This window comes from Glycine max, chromosome 11, assembly GCF_000004515.6.
Source record: "Glycine max cultivar Williams 82 chromosome 11, Glycine_max_v4.0, whole genome shotgun sequence".
Lineage (NCBI taxonomy): Eukaryota > Viridiplantae > Streptophyta > Magnoliopsida > Fabales > Fabaceae > Glycine > Glycine max.
In genome coordinates, this window is record NC_038247.2 from 27,616,360 (window position 1) to 27,632,778 (window position 16,419).

A 16,419-nucleotide genomic window follows, 5' to 3' on the forward strand; every position below is an offset into this window, starting at 1 on the left:
CATTAAACACAAATCAATCCATGAACAAGCAACCACTTATAAAATCACAAATTGAAATTTCTTACTTCTCAATAACATAATCAAAAGAAAACAAACATATGCATCACAACATCAATAACCATACCTTCTTGTAGTGCTCGTACAAATAAAAGTTAATCGAAGAATAAGGTAACCGGTGAGCAATGGTGACCAGATTCCCTTTCCAATAAGCCCCAAACCCCTCTTTATGAAATAGTGCAAGACTTCAAACAATAGCCAATATATCTTCAAAATCTTCAAAAGCATTTAATCAAACACCTTGTAGGAAAAACTAGGCAATGCTAGACATGGAGAGAACCTCGAGATCTACCAAACTCAAGGGCATCAAATCTGAGACAACAGTTCCATATGCATCCTCATCGGAAATCGCCACTCACGGCGGAGGAAGGCAGCGCACAGCGACCGAAAATTGCCTCACGACAGCGGCGACAAAAAATAGAGGAGTCTTGTTGTGGACATAAAGGTGAGTTGATTGGTGGTGGTGACGGTGGCATAATATGACAATACATTAAAGTTCTCTTTATGAATATTGTTTGTAAGCATAAATTTCCAACATAGAGATAAATTGATAAACATTTGGGGTAAATTTTTTTTTCTTAATCCTACAGTTTAAAAAGAGATTTGAACTAGTCTAAAATTCAATAGAAAGATAAATAAAGCCAGACTAATAATTATTTCTAACAAAATCAAACTAGAATAACTCCTGAACGATTTAACTTTAACTTCAACACATTAACCACTTTATGTTCAATCCCTTAGTTAATTGGATTATTTGATTCTTATGACCTATAAAACCAAAATACGATAATATCAAAATGTCCCTTTATGGCTTCTTCTCTTTTTTCTGTTAACGTAAATTTCATATTAAATATTATATATATATATATATATATATATATATATATATATATATATATATATTAATTAAAAAATACATTTAGCAAAAACAAAATCCAAAAATATAATTCATCGCATTTTCCAAATTTTATTAGAAGATACTCTAATGAAACATGTCAATACTCAAATTATTAGAATATTATTTACCTCTATTTTTTTATTTGTTTTGTCTGATTACTTTTTTCCCCAAAAGATATAATAATTACATTATAGCGAGTATAATTTAGTGGTAAAAGTGTGATTCATTCCATGGACCCCTAAATAGTTAAGGAATCCACCGTTTGATTTATATCCCGATCAAAAACTTTATTTCTTATTTAAAGAGAATCCTTGATATCCTCAATGAATGATTTGCAGAATAATAAATTTATCGTAATTTGTATAAAAAATAACACATGTTCATGTTATCATATAATATTACTCTTTTTTTTTTAATAAATAGTCATTTTCGTCACTGAATGTGAAAGTCACTGACAAATTCATCCTTGAAAAATTAAAATTCAAAATTCAGTCCCCGAAACTGTAAAAAGTGAGATAAATTTATTCAGCCGTTAACTTCTATATGTTATCTTTAATAAAATAGCCTACGTGGCATAGAGAGACAAATTTGTAAGAAAATTGATTGTTAACGTGGTCATGTTGAATAGATTAGATGAAAATGTCAATAACTTACCATTATTGAACCTATATGTTAGTAATTTTTTGTTGGACGAAAATTTCAATAACTTTTTTGGACAAAAATGTCAGTATTTTTTTTTTACCAAAATTTCAATACGTTATCATTGGACAAAAATGTCAATAAGTTATCATTATTGGACCAAAATGTCACTAATTTTTCATTGTATCAAAATGTCAGTAATTTTTTATTAGACATAAATGTGAGTAATTTTTTGTTGAACCTAAATATCAGCATGTTTCTATTAGATTAATTTGTTAAACCCCAACTTTCATTTCATTTAAGGTAAACTATAATTTTAGGGTAAATTTCCCCCAATTTTAGAATTTTAATTTTTGAGGGACGAATTTGTCAGCAATTTATACATTCAAGGATGAAAATGACTATTTATTATTTTTTATTGGTAACTCAAAAGGTGTAACTTATTCAACTTGAATTTGTGGAACTGGTATGATATACACTAAACAAACATAGGAAGGAATGAAAAACCTTAATTGTGACTATATTTCAAACATGATTGTAAGGTTATTTTTAAAGAAAGAAGATATATTTGTACATAAAAGAATTGCCTAAAAAATAAAAAATAAAACAAATAGTTTTAACAAATTTATGTTTAGTATCATTTAGAATGTAAATGTACTCATTTATTTCAGATAAACTAAAATGATGATTAAAAATTATAAAATTTAAAGATGAATTTAATATGCAATTACTTTATAAATTTATTTCATCTTAAGTCTGTTATACTTTCATTTGGAATATTATATATATATATATATATATATATATATATATATATATATATATATATATATATATATATAATAGTTTTATTAAAAAAGAGTGTTTTTTTAGATATTTAGTTTTAATATTTACATATATATTATTTAATTTGTTTCAAAATTTACAATAATATAAAATATCTAAAGAAAAGTGTTCGATGATGTTAATTGGAATTTTATTAGAAGAAGTCTCTTATTTAATGTTTAATATTGTATCACATTTTAGTTTTGTGTTAATTTTTTTATCATTTTATATAATCATATTAGTATATTTTTCTCACTAATAAATATTTGGGGTCTGATAAATTAATCTAATAGAAACATATTGGTATTTAGGTTCAATAAAAAATTACTGACATTTACTTCCAATAAAAATTACTAACATTTTGATACAATGGAAAATTACTGATATATTGTTCTAACAATGATAATTCACTGACATTTTTGTCCAATGAAAACGTACTGACATTTTGGCCCAAAAGAATTATTGCCATTTTTGTTCAAAAAAATTGCTGACATTTTCTTCCAACAAAAAATTACTGATATTTAGGTTCAATAAGGATAACTTACTAACATTTTGGTCCAATCTATTTAACATGACCATGTTGGCAACCAATTCTATGACAAATCCGTCCTTCTGTGTCACGTAGGCTATTTTATTAACCGTAACAGACGAAAGTTAACAGCCGGATAAATTTGTTGCATTTTTTATATTTTCGGGAACTAAATTTTGAATTTTAATCTTTTAGAGATAAATTTGTCAATAATTTATACATTTAAGGACAAAAATTACTATTTATTTTTTTTTTCAGAAAAAACTTCATCTGTCATCCAATTCAATGCTTTGCTTTTTTCTTAGAAAAAAGGTTCATTTCTCAATCACCCAATTCAATGTATTTTTTTTTTTTTTTTTTGCAAATCACATTCAATGCTTGCGTTATATGTGGCTTATTCACATATTATGTTATTATTTAAAATGAACTAGATTAAAATAAATTAATATTTTATTTAAATATAATTTTTTATATTATAAAATAATACCTTTAATTTAATACGTATGTTGTCACCAAATTTAATGATTCCTCATTGTTGTAAGTTATATTTGACTTATTCACATGTTATATTATTATTCCAAATAAATTAAATTGTAATTACTTCATTTAATAATATGCTCTTATATTATTATATAATACTTTTAATTTATATGTATGATTCACCAAATTTAATGACTCCTCGTTGTAGGTTAACTTTAACTTATTATATATTATATTATATTCAAATAAATTAAATAAAACCTTATAAATAATAAATTCCAAATAAATTCACTTTATCATCTATGCACCATGTCTTTCAATTTTTGCTACATTTCCGAATTAATGAAATGCATATTGCCCGTGATTCATGAGCTTGCAATTTCTCCGATCGAGTACATAGCCATGTGTATTGAATTATTTTTGACGAAAACTTGCAGTATTATGCAATATTTTTGTACCATCAAAAATTGCATAGGACGTTCAATGAGTTAACCAAGTGCATGAGCAGAATTAACAATGATTTGCAGTGTCCATGGATATTAGCACATAGTGGAATTTGGGAACAATATAAAACACACAAAAGCAAAAATAAAATCTCAAATGAAGAGATGGCAATGTTGTTGATGAAGAAATGACGATGTTATTTTTTCATCTTCTCTTATTACAAATAAATTCCACAACAAAGGCAGGGAATTTTTAAATCTTAATTTGTGCCGAGAAATCTCAATTTTATTTTATTATCATTCTTTATTTATCAAACATTTCCATTGGGTAGTGGACTACAATGGCAAATGCAATAAAAGTTGGCGCATAGCTTCAACTAGGGCAGTGTAGATTACCACAACCCTTCAGGGAATGATACTTGTAGTAACATTGATACAAAGACTAAAGCAAACACAAGCACGAAGGAGATGAAAACAGCAATAGCATACCAACAATATGAAGCAAAGGTGGAGTCACAAGACACAGGGGTGCAGTCAGTAGGAAAGCCCAAGAGGGTCATCACAAGACCTTCTTACCTCAACGATTACATATGATGGGGTTGGTAAGAAAGGAAGCTGACGTGGTTGCGCAAAGGAAATCCACAATTGCATAATTGTTGGTTGATAGTACTGCAGGGGACAACATGATCACAATAGAATTAGCCAATGATTTAGAAAATATTCCCTGAGCACAAGAAGACAAATTTTGTTAGTAGGGAAACTAGTATAAATAAGCAATTGTAACAGTGATGATATATGAACAAAATACATCTTTCCTTTCCTTTTGTGCCTACTTTTCTTCTCTTTCTCCCTTATATTCTGGAGGTGCTGGTCTCGAACCCAGCAATCCTTGTTTTGTGTCTAACAAACATGCATTCGCAAAACCTGCCAAATTCATTCGCACTTATCAAAAACATTATGGAGTTTAATGAGCGCAAATACTCATTTCACAATTTGCATTACATGCAAGTGTGCAACCTAGTGTAGACAACAAATTAATTTTAAGTGTAGATATATAATTGTATACAAGAGACAGAACAACTTAAGAGGAATACTTGTTTCAAATGCTACGAGGAATAAAACTATTAAGCAAGAAAACTATTGGATCGAGTGGCCTCAGAATAATTAAGAAGGGGGTTGAATTAATTATTCCTAAACCTTTACTAATTAAAAAATTACTCTTCTAAGGCTTTTACTAAATTGTTAAGAGAATGAGGAGTAGAAGAGAAACTTAACAGAAAGTAAAAGCGGAAATTAAATGCACAGCGGAAAGTAAAAGAGTAGGGAAGAAGGAAACAAACACACAAGAGTTTTTATATTGGTTCGACAACAACCCGTGCCTACATCCAGTCCCCAAGCGACCTGCAGTCCTTGAGATTTCTTTCAACCTTGTAAAAATCATTTTACTAGCAAAGATCCACAAGGGATGTACCCTCCCTTGTTCTCTTTGAAACCCTAGTGGATGTACCCTCCACTAGAACTGATCCACAAGAGATGTACCCTCTCTTGTTCTCAGTCAAACCCAAGTAGATGTACCCTCTACTTGTACCACAAAGGATGTACCCTCCAATGTGTTAAGACAAAGATCTCAGGCGGTTAAACCTTTGATACTTTATGAATGGGGATACAAAAGAATTCTCAAGCGGTTAGTCCTTTGAACACTTTTGTATTAGGGAAAGAGAAGAATCAAAAGAATTCTCAGACTGTGTCGTTTTGAATTCTTTGACAAGGGAGAAGGGAGACACAAAAAGAATTCAGGCGGTTAGTCCTTTGTTCTTTTGGAAAAGGGAGAAGAGAGACACAAAAAGAATTCAGGCGGTTAGTCCTTGGCGAATTCTTTTTGGCAAAGGAAGAAGAGAATGAAAAGATGAATAGCACAAGTTTTCAAGGTTTGGAAAACCAGAAAACTTCAGAAAACTTTTGGTACAAAGAAGAAGAAGAAGTTCAAAGAGATTCAAGGCTTGTAAGGATTGTATGAAATAATTGTTCAAGATTGAAAGAATGAATTAATTGAAAATGCAAAACAAAGCCTTGCTTTTATAGACTCTTCATGTCTGGTCAAGAAGACCATTTAGAAGAGTTATAACTTTTAGAAAAACTTAAAACCAATTTGAAAAAGTCAAAACCTTTTTGAAGAGTTACATCTTTTGATTTATTCAGAAACAGTCACTGGTAATCGATTACCAAATAAGTGTAATCGATTACACAAAGCTTTTATGTGAAAGGATGTGACTCTTCACATTTGAATTTGAATTTCAACGTTCAAAGGCACTGGTAATCGATTACCAAAACATTGTAATCGATTACAGTTTTTTGAAATTAATTGGAATGTTGTAAATTCAATTTGAAAACTTTTTCAAAACAATTTTGCTACTGGTAATCGATTACAAAAATCTGGTAATCGATTACCAGAGAGTAAAAACTCTTTGGTAAACATGTTTTGAGAAAAATCATGTGCTACTCAATTTTTGAGAAAAACTTTTCATACTTATCTTGATTAAGCCTTCTCTTGATTCTTGAGTCTTGAATCTTGATCTTGATTCTTGAGATCTTGAACCTTGAATCTTGATTCTTGACTCTAAACTTTCTTCTTGAGTCTTGAATTCTTCTTGATTCTTATCTTGAACTCTTGAATTGTTCTTGATTCACTTGAGTTGTTCTTTGATTGATCTTTGAGCTTTTTGTCATCACCTTTGTCATCATCTTTTTTTATCATCATTGTTATCATCAAAACACCTTTGAATCACCTTTGATTCACCATGAAGCTTTGCTTCTACAGAAACAACAATGAAGTTTTTGCCATTTGTGTATCTCTATGTTGAAAGTGATTTTTAGAATGTGTAACACCCTGAAATGTTATTAATTATAAATCGATGTTTGATTGTGTTTAGCTTGTTGTTTGAATATATGTTTGACTTGAATGATTTGAAATATGACTTCAATGTATGAATTTCTTGATGTGGATGTTGAGTTATGTGGAGTTTTGTTGAGCAAAGTTGAAATTATGAGATTTTAGATTTTTGCCTAAACCTAGTTCAGTAAAATCGCGATCCCAAATTCGTCAACCGTTGGATCATCCTCAAATTTTGCCTGGAGCTTCCTAAGACATTTTGCCACAGTCTAACCGTTGGGATTTAGAAAATAACAATTTTTGGTCTCTCGCTAAGCACAAATGGCGCGTTAAGCGCAATTCCAACCGAGAGGAAGTTGTGCTGAGCGCCTAGAGGTGTGCTAAGCCCAATTCCAACCAGAGAGGAAGTTGCGCTAAGTGCCCAAGGGTGCGTTAAGCCTGCCCTAGTGTAGAGGGGGCTGCGCTAAGCCTAAATTATCACGCTAAGCGCAAGAAGTGGACTTCAGCTTAGCGCGACAGGCTCGCTAAGCGCGATTTGTAGGTTATAAATACGTTTTCAACGTGAAAAACACAATTTTTTCACTCTTCTCTTCTCCAAAATGCCACCCAATCCCTAAAACCTCATTTTCCACCACCCAAGACCACCGATGGCCATCGTAAGCCACCGTTGCTTGCCGTTGGACCCCCACACCAAGAGGAACACTTTAATCGGAGCAGAATCCTTAGAATCCTCCTCAAAGATTCGGTGGAGAAAATCCCTCAATCCTCCATTTCAAAGTTTCTCTGAGGTAATCTTGACTTCTAAACCTTCTCCTAGCTAGTTTGAGTTCCTCTTAGTGTCTCTTATGTGTTGGGTACTGTAATAGGGTGTTTTTACACTTCCTTTGAAAAATCCTAGAGAATGAGACATTGGAAAGTTATCTTTTTATAACATTGAGGTTATTTTTGTGGTAATCATTGAACCCCGGTCACATTGGCGTGATCGAAATTTCAAAATGATGTTTCCATTTATAGAATCTGAAACACCCCTCATCCCTTTATGTTTTAACAGGGGTATTTGACCCCGAATGTTGCCTTTGACCTTGTTTTTGAAATTCATACTAAATTCCTTTCGTTTTGGCATAATAGAGACTTGGGTTTGGACTGACGAGTGTGAACGAGAGAGAGACCTTTGAGTAACGCAAAGAGGAACTAACAGAGAGCTCACGATAGGTGAGGAGAGTTTATTATAAAATTTACCGTTTTTGATACCATAGTTAGGGTCAGGGAACCTAACTAAGGGAATACATGTCTGTCCTTGTTGCATGCTGAGTTTTTCTTTAGAAAACAATGCTTTTGACGAATGGGATGCGATAAATCTATTGTTGATGAATAAAATTATTGTCCTTATTTGACTTGTGTTGTTTGAAGACCTGGGAAGTGTGAATCTCAGGCATGAAAAATATATGTATATGCGGGATGCGACTTACTGTTGATGTTGCTATTGATGACTTTAATTGATATGTGGTGTTGTTGATATTCATGATGATATTGATTTGAGATGACGTTGCTAATGAAGATCATGTCAACATGAATTAATGTTATTGTTGATGATTATGTGAATATGAAATGAGGTTGTTATTATTGTTGATAACGTCATTGAGATGAGATGATGTTTATGTTGAGAATGATATTGAAATGGAATGTTGATGATATTGGAAATGCATTGAGATGTGCATGTTGTGTATGTACATGGGGGATGCAATTACCTTGTCGGACGTCCCTGGTGGGGAAATAGAGTGGTTAAAGAATCTAAACATAGTTAGGAGCTTTAATCTGTCCATGGTCTTTGCACTTGATGACGTCATGTTTCATACGTTGGATGTTGTGTATGTTCATGGGGGGTGCATTGACCTTGTCGGATGTCCCTTGTGTGGGAAAATAGAGTGGTTAAAAAGTTTAAGCATTTCTGAGGGGATGATTAAGATCTTTAATTCATCAATGGTCATTGTACTTGATGGTGCCCATGTTTCATGCCTCATATGACACGGGAAATAGTATAAACTATGGCAGTATGTACTTTGTACTAGGGGGTGTGTCACCTGGTAGGGAACTCCCTTGTGGCCCAGGCTGATCACCGAGGGGGGGGGGGAGCAGTTACGGTGCACGACTAGGTGACCTCGACAAATACTATATAGTTTCCCTAAGTGAGGGGTCGTGTGGACACACTTAGGCTATTTCCTTGATTGATGGTACGTACCACATTGCATCTAAGAGTTGCGGTCAGGTGCATGCATCATTCTGAGCAGTATTGATTGGTTCCATGGATGGACAATGAATAATTGTTGAATGTCGATGATGAATAATTGTTGAATGTGGGTGTTGAATAATGAATGTTGTGTAAGCTCATGATGTTTGCCTATGTTTTCCTGCTAATTGTGATTATTTGGATTTAGCATTGGTTTTTTTTATAATGAACTCACTCTTGCAATTTTGTATCGTGTGGTTGATACCTGTGATGATCACAAACCTTGTTCGTGGGAGCAGAATGACAGTAGTAGGGTACATGAAGTAAGATTCTGTTGAGGAGCCGCCGAGCCGACGTGATGACGTTGGAATTATTTTAGGAGAGAGTTGTGTTTTGTTAATCAACTCCTCCATAGTTGGTTCCATGATTCTTTTGTTGAATTAAAGATGTAAAATCACATATTTGAATTATATGTATGAACAAGTTTAATTTCCATTATGTGAATGATGTGTACTGAGTTATTATACTAATATATATGTATCCACTTAAGTAATGTGTGTTGTTTGGTGAATGTATGTCGAGACAAAAATTACTTTCATTTTTTTTTCATAAGCAAATTAATGGAGTTTTCATTTAAAATTTGAAATAATCACAATTTAGAGTGGTGATATCGTAGCGACGAGGCGGATTGTTACAAAATCAATTTTCTCTCTTACAAAGTTGTGTTTCTGAGGTTATTTATAATAATAATACATGCATTAATTGTCATAATGTGACAATACGTTCAAAACTAAGGATTGATTGATAAATATTTGGGGTGGATTAATTGATTCCTACATGATATAAAACCAAAATAAGTCATAATGTCCTTTTTTATGGTTACTTTTTTCTGGTAATGTAAATTTTATATTATATTATATTATATATAGAGAGAGAGGAATATATGAGAGAAAGAATTCACTTATTTCAAAAGCAAGTTTTTTAAAGTTATTTCTTATTCTCATCATTCATTTTCTTGAGATCTAATGGTTAAAATTAATTACTTATTACAATCATTATATCTTAAGCAAATGAATGGTAAGGATGAGGATGATTTTAACTTCCTTGAATCTTGTTGGGAGGTGGTTGAAGTTGATATCATTAGGGATCTTAATGAATTTCATGTTAATGGAAGACTACCAAGAGAAACAAATGCATCTTTTCTGACACTCATTCCAAAGAAGCAAAATGCTCTAAGTGTTGGGAGAGTTTAGGCCAATGTCCCTTATTGGAAGCTTGTACAAGATTATTGCAAAGGTCTTGGCAAATATACTAGGAAGGTCTTGAGCAAGGTGGTGGATGATAGACAATTGGCTTTTTTGGGTGAAAGGAATAATATATTTGATGGGATCTTGGTTGCAAATGAGGTTGTTCATGAAGCTAAGGTTGAGAAGGAACATGTTTCATTTTCAAGGCTGATTTCAAGAAAGCATGTGACTCGGTAAGATAGGAATTTCTAACCTATATGCTACATAGGCTAGGAGTTTGTAGTAAATGGATTAGATGGATGTGGTGTTTCCTACAATCTTCATCTACCTCTATCCTTGTAAACGGGATCCCAATGGAAGAATTTTATGCTAAAAAAGGACTTCGTCAAGAAGATCCTTTGGCTCCTTTTCTTTTCTTGATGGTTGTGGAAGGCTTGAGTGGATTGATAAGGGAAGGGGAAGAAAAGGGATTATTCTCTGGGGTTGGTGTAAGCGATGGTGCGTTGAAGGTTTCACTTCTCCAATTTGCGAATGACACTATTTTCTTTTATAAAGAAGACATGAGTACTTTGAAAGTGATTCTTAGATGCAGTTGGCATCCGGGTTAAAGGTAAATTTCTCCAAGAGTTTGTTTGGATGGAGAAATTTAAAATTCTGATAAATTTTAAATTCTAAAAATTTCAAATACTTCAATTGAAATTCTTTTATTTTCAAAATTTTGTGTTTGGATAAAAAAAATTAAAATTATGAGGATGAAAAAAATGAATGAAAAAAAAAAGAGAAGATATGATTGGTGTGCTAGTTATATGTGTTCCTCTATGCTCACACTCGATCGATATTTTAGGAGCTGAGATGTGTTTCTTGAAGAAGACTGTAAGAAGAGAATTTCAATTTCTCACCTTTTAGAAGGAAATTGAAATTCCAGATTTTTAATTATTTAAAATTTTGTTTTAAAATTCCAAAATTTTAAATTCTTTATAAAAAGCATCCAAACAATGAATTCTAAATTACAGAAATTTAAATTTTCTGATAAATTACTTTCCTCAGTTAAAATTATCTATCCAAACGCACTTCAAAAGTAGTTTGGCGGTCATTCATGTGGATCAAGATGAAGCAAGGAGATATGCAAAGGTTCTAAATTGCAATATTATGACTATCCCATTTGTCTACTTGGGATTGCCGGTGGGAGCAGATGCTAGGAAGGTCAATACATGGGAGCTGGTTATTGACAAGATGAGGAAGAAGTTGACACCATGGAGAAGGAAGCATCTACCCTTTGGTGGGAGAATCTGTTTGATAGAATCGGTATTATCCTCTTTGCCATTGTATTATTTATCTTTTTTCAAATTCCCAAAAAAGGTTGTTGCTATTTTGAATATGCTGCAAAGAAATTTTTGTGGGGGGCTAATGGTGAAAAAAATAGTGTCTTGAATCAAATGAGATGTTGTTTGTTACTTAAAGGAAAAAGAGGGGTTGGGTATTAAAAATTAGATATTTTTAACAAAGCTTTACTTGGAAAGTGGGTTTGGAGGCTTTTAAGTGAGGAAAAATTTCTTTGGAGAGAGGTTTTGATGGGGAAATAAGGGATTATGAAATTGGACGAGATTGCTTTTGGTAGCTATGCTAGTAGGGGGTCTCAATGGTGGTGTGATCTTATGAAAACTTGTGAGATTTTTTAGAATGAGCTTGGGTGGTTTCAGAAAGGCATTGGGAGAGTGGTGGGTGAGAGGAGTGATGGAGCTTTTGGAAAGGTAAGTAGGTGGAGTATGTCTTGCTTCCAAGTTTAATAGAGTTTTTTAAATTCAGATGAGAACATGGTGTGGTAATGAGTGGCGGTGGGAGTTGGTATGGAGAAGGTTGTGGTTCCAATGGGAAAATAGTCTTGTGCAACAACTGCGGGAAATAATTGAGAGGAAGGGACCTAAAATGAATGTTAAAGATGGGCGGGAATGGAGGAAGAGTACTACTCGAAAATATGTTGTTAAAGAGGTATACCAAGAGTTGAATGAAGAGGGAAATGTGGAGGATCAATATTTGTTCAAAAAGTTATGGAAACTACTTATTCCATCAAAGGTAAAAGGATTCATATTAAGGGTAACGCATGATAAGGTCCAAACATAAGATAATTTGAGGAAAAGGAACATTATTACTTGGAACCAATACTAATTGTGTGTTTTGTAATAACACTGAGGAAAATATAAACTATTTGTTGTTTAAATGTCCATTCTCTTATGATATGTGGATGAGGTACTACATGTGGCTGGGAGAAACAAGCACTTTACTAGGGGAATGTAGAGGCCACTCATGGCAGCACGCAGGGAACATAAATGGTAATAGGGCGAGGGAGGCTTGGTGGACTTCATGGGCATCAATTGTGTGGACATTATGGAACTACATAAATGACATCATTTTTAATCAAGCTGGCCAAGATTCACGAGTTGTTTGTAGATATCAAGATATATATAGAGCTTGGTCATGGTGTATAAGGCTATGATTATTCTCTGTACGTATGGTACTTGGATCCTTTAAATTGTATATTGAATCTTAGGTAGTTGGTTGTGTGATCCAGGGCACGTGTTGTTATTTTGTGGGGAATATGCATGCATGGGATGTTGATTGGTAATAGGGGGACGTATGCATTTATTTATGTCTACTGCATATATACACGTATTAGGGTGGGAACGTGTTGTGGTGTTAGGTGTTTAATATCTATGTTTGAACAAACTTTCTTTGTAATGTTGTGGTTTCTGGCACTTCTTGTGGTATTTTCTAATTCCCTTCTATATATTAATACATAATTCATTTTGTCGTGGAAAAAAAAAATTATACAAACCTCTCATCTGGTTTAAGGAAATTACACAAGTCTTCTCTCTATTTTAACACATTACTTTGACCTCTCCTACTTCAAACAACATTAACTCAAACTCTTAAATTTAAAAGACTAAAACACCCTTTTTCTATTGCCCGAGAAACCCTAATCTCTAATGGACAATGCCTCTCCTTAGCGCTTCCCACAATGACACCCAAACCCAACACTGACAGCGGTGATGAGGAACAACTAAGTGGGGGCCCCATCGGTGCTAGTGGTGCCAAGGAGCGATTACCCATCAGTTCAAAATTGCAAACAAAAAAGGGGTTAGGAGATCGACTAAGAGGGAGAATGATGCAGAGTCACTGTTTAGGGAGGTAGGAAATCTGTGTCACGTGTTTTGTACCGTATTGATTAGAGATATGGAATGAGCATTTTGCATCAAAGTTCTATGTTTCTTTTATTATGGTTTCTTCAAAAGATTTAATGTTGTTGCAATTTGGGGGTGCGAATTTGCCTGATGAATTCAAAAGTTCATGAGACATTTTAGCTTGCAACTTTTCTATATAAAAAGTCCTTGTTTCCTCCGTGTTATTTAGGTATTTTAATGCTAATTCAGTTTGATTTTGTAAATTTGGTCATTTTTTAATTTAATTATATGTGCTTATTGAATGAATTATGATGGATTCTGCAGCACTGGAATTGGAATTGTTTTACAATAAAGGCCTAACATTTAAAGTAAGAGATGTGAAGCATCCATTTTATTGACAGTTTAACACTCATACTCGATAGAAGTTTATAAATTAACATGGATGAAATCCTCTATCATATTGTGCTAAGAAGCAATTTTTTGGGTTTGTCAACTCTCTAAACCTGACAGCACTTCCTAGTGATTGTTAGGAAGAGGCTAATGAAAGATTTTAAGGTCGCTCATGAGAATGCACCATCTTTCTTAAGGCTGGAAAAAGAATGTGACCTGCAATTGTGCAAATTAAACTAATTTTTTTCAAAGGTTTAATGTTTTAAGGTTGAAGGAGAGACATTTTAGGAAAGAGAAATCACTAAATGTCACTTGAGTTGCACATGACTGCTTTCTATTAAAAATTTAAATGGTGTTAATAAGTGAGGGGAGGCTTGTGTAACAATTGTTGAACATTTATGGGGATTTTGTAGAGATTAAAAATGGAGGGGATGCTTGTGCAATTTCCTCAAACCTCATGGGAGGTTTGTGCCATTTACTCAAAAAATAAGTTACTCATGGGAGGTGTGTGTATTTGTAAATAATTAAATAAATTATTTGTTTGATGAATTAAATTTAAAAATATAATTGTCAATGATATTTTATATTATTTTTTGTTAAAGGAGATAAAAAAAAAGTATAAATTAAGATATTTTATATTATTTTTTTATTTATAAGGAAATAGCTAGTCTAAAATTGGAGGCTGACCACCCAACTAAAGTTTATTAACATGAAGACAAAAATAAGTGTTATGTATAATTTTTATAAGAGCAATATAAGAATAAAGTGAAATTGACATAATAAAGCAGTCAAAGAAATATATTTAATAAAAGAAAAATAGTCAACCATAATGGTTAAAAACATAAAATGATGTGAATAAAACACCAAAAATTGTTTTTTTAAATAGACTTTTTGAATTTTTTTCCTTTTGTTGGTGACCTATTGTTGATTTGTGTTTTCTTTGGTGTGATCCTTTTTAAACTTTGAAGTAAGATTGACTCTTGACTAGAGGATGTCAGAACAATTTGTTTATTCACCTTTCTCCTTAATGGACTTTCAGATATTGGATAAACTTCATTTGTTGATGAAGATGCATCTTTTGACTACTTGGATGCTTGTAGCTTTGAGATTTTACTTATGACAGATTATTTTTTAACACTTTTCTTTATTAGACTTTCTTCTTCTTTTGATGATGAAGATACATCTTTTGATTTCTTGTATAGTTCTAGCTTTGGACTTTAACTTGTGACAATTTGTAGATTCGCCTTTTTTCTTAATGGACTTTGTGAGATTTGATAAACTTCTTCATTAGATGATAAAGATAGACCTTTTGACTTGTTAGATGCCTGTAGCTTTGGGTGAAAGTGGATGAAAGTGCATTTGCAAAGGGCATACAATATTGGGGTATGCCAGTCTTATTTGCATTTTTGGTGTGAAGGAGTTCAAATATTGTTGTTCTTAGAATTTGTTGTATATCTCGATCGAACATGGTAAATGTTGCTACACTAGTGTCATCAGAGACTTTCAATTGTATCTTGAACCTAAAAAAGTTTTTAAAGTTTTTAATATTTATTTAATTATGTTATAAAAAATAATTCATTATATACAAAACATTAAACCTTGTTGTTGGGTACTTGGATAGCTGTTTGCATTCTCTACAAGTGTATTGATTTTCCTCTTTTGTAACTTTCTTTTGGCATCTCTCACATGCAACATAATTCCAACCGAACCGTCGATTTCATTGATTTTTGCATGAATTGTGAACATATTATCCTATTATTCTATATATGCTAAAACTAAGAAAAAATAAAGTATTATTGAATATTATGAATATGAAGGTCATGGTATATTAACATACCTGATACCCATCTCATGGACAATATATCTTGCAAAGATCTTCTATTTCTTGACATTCTTTTGTCAAGATCAATGTTGGCAAAACTTGGAGGAGATAGTTCTTTTATTTGATGTTGCTCCATTTTTTTCTACAAAGTAGTTATTTAAAATAAAATTTATTATTTTTTACCTATATCAATCAAAGAATTAGATTAAACTAAAAATTTTGTTTGTTGAATGTTACAAAATGTGAATAAAAAAAATAAGAAAGGAAGTTCATTTTACTCTATCTGGAACTTTACAAAATCAGGATTGTCTAAGTTGATATAGATCATTGGACTTGAAGTTGAGTTGATTGAATATTCATTTGAAAAATAATTACTAAAATATAATTATTAGTAAATTAAAATTATTATAGTAAGTAAAATATAAAAAAATTATTGTAAGCATAAAATATGATATAGACTTAATTAAATTAAAATTATTTATTTATTAAATAAGTTGAATTAAAAACAATACTTAAGATAGTAAAGAAACATCTCAAATAAATAAATAAATATCAAATTAAATAAACATGCTAATATAAAAATAATGAGATAAGAAATTATGGATCAATTTTTATTTAAATGTTATTTAAAGTATATATATATATATATATATCTTAATATAAAAATTAAATTTAGAAAAATAATTTCAATTTCATAGTGAAATGCATATGAGAATCGTTTGATTTAAACATTAAGTATAATTTAACCATCCATTTATTTAGTTATCCATATTTTTTTGGTTGAATTATATAT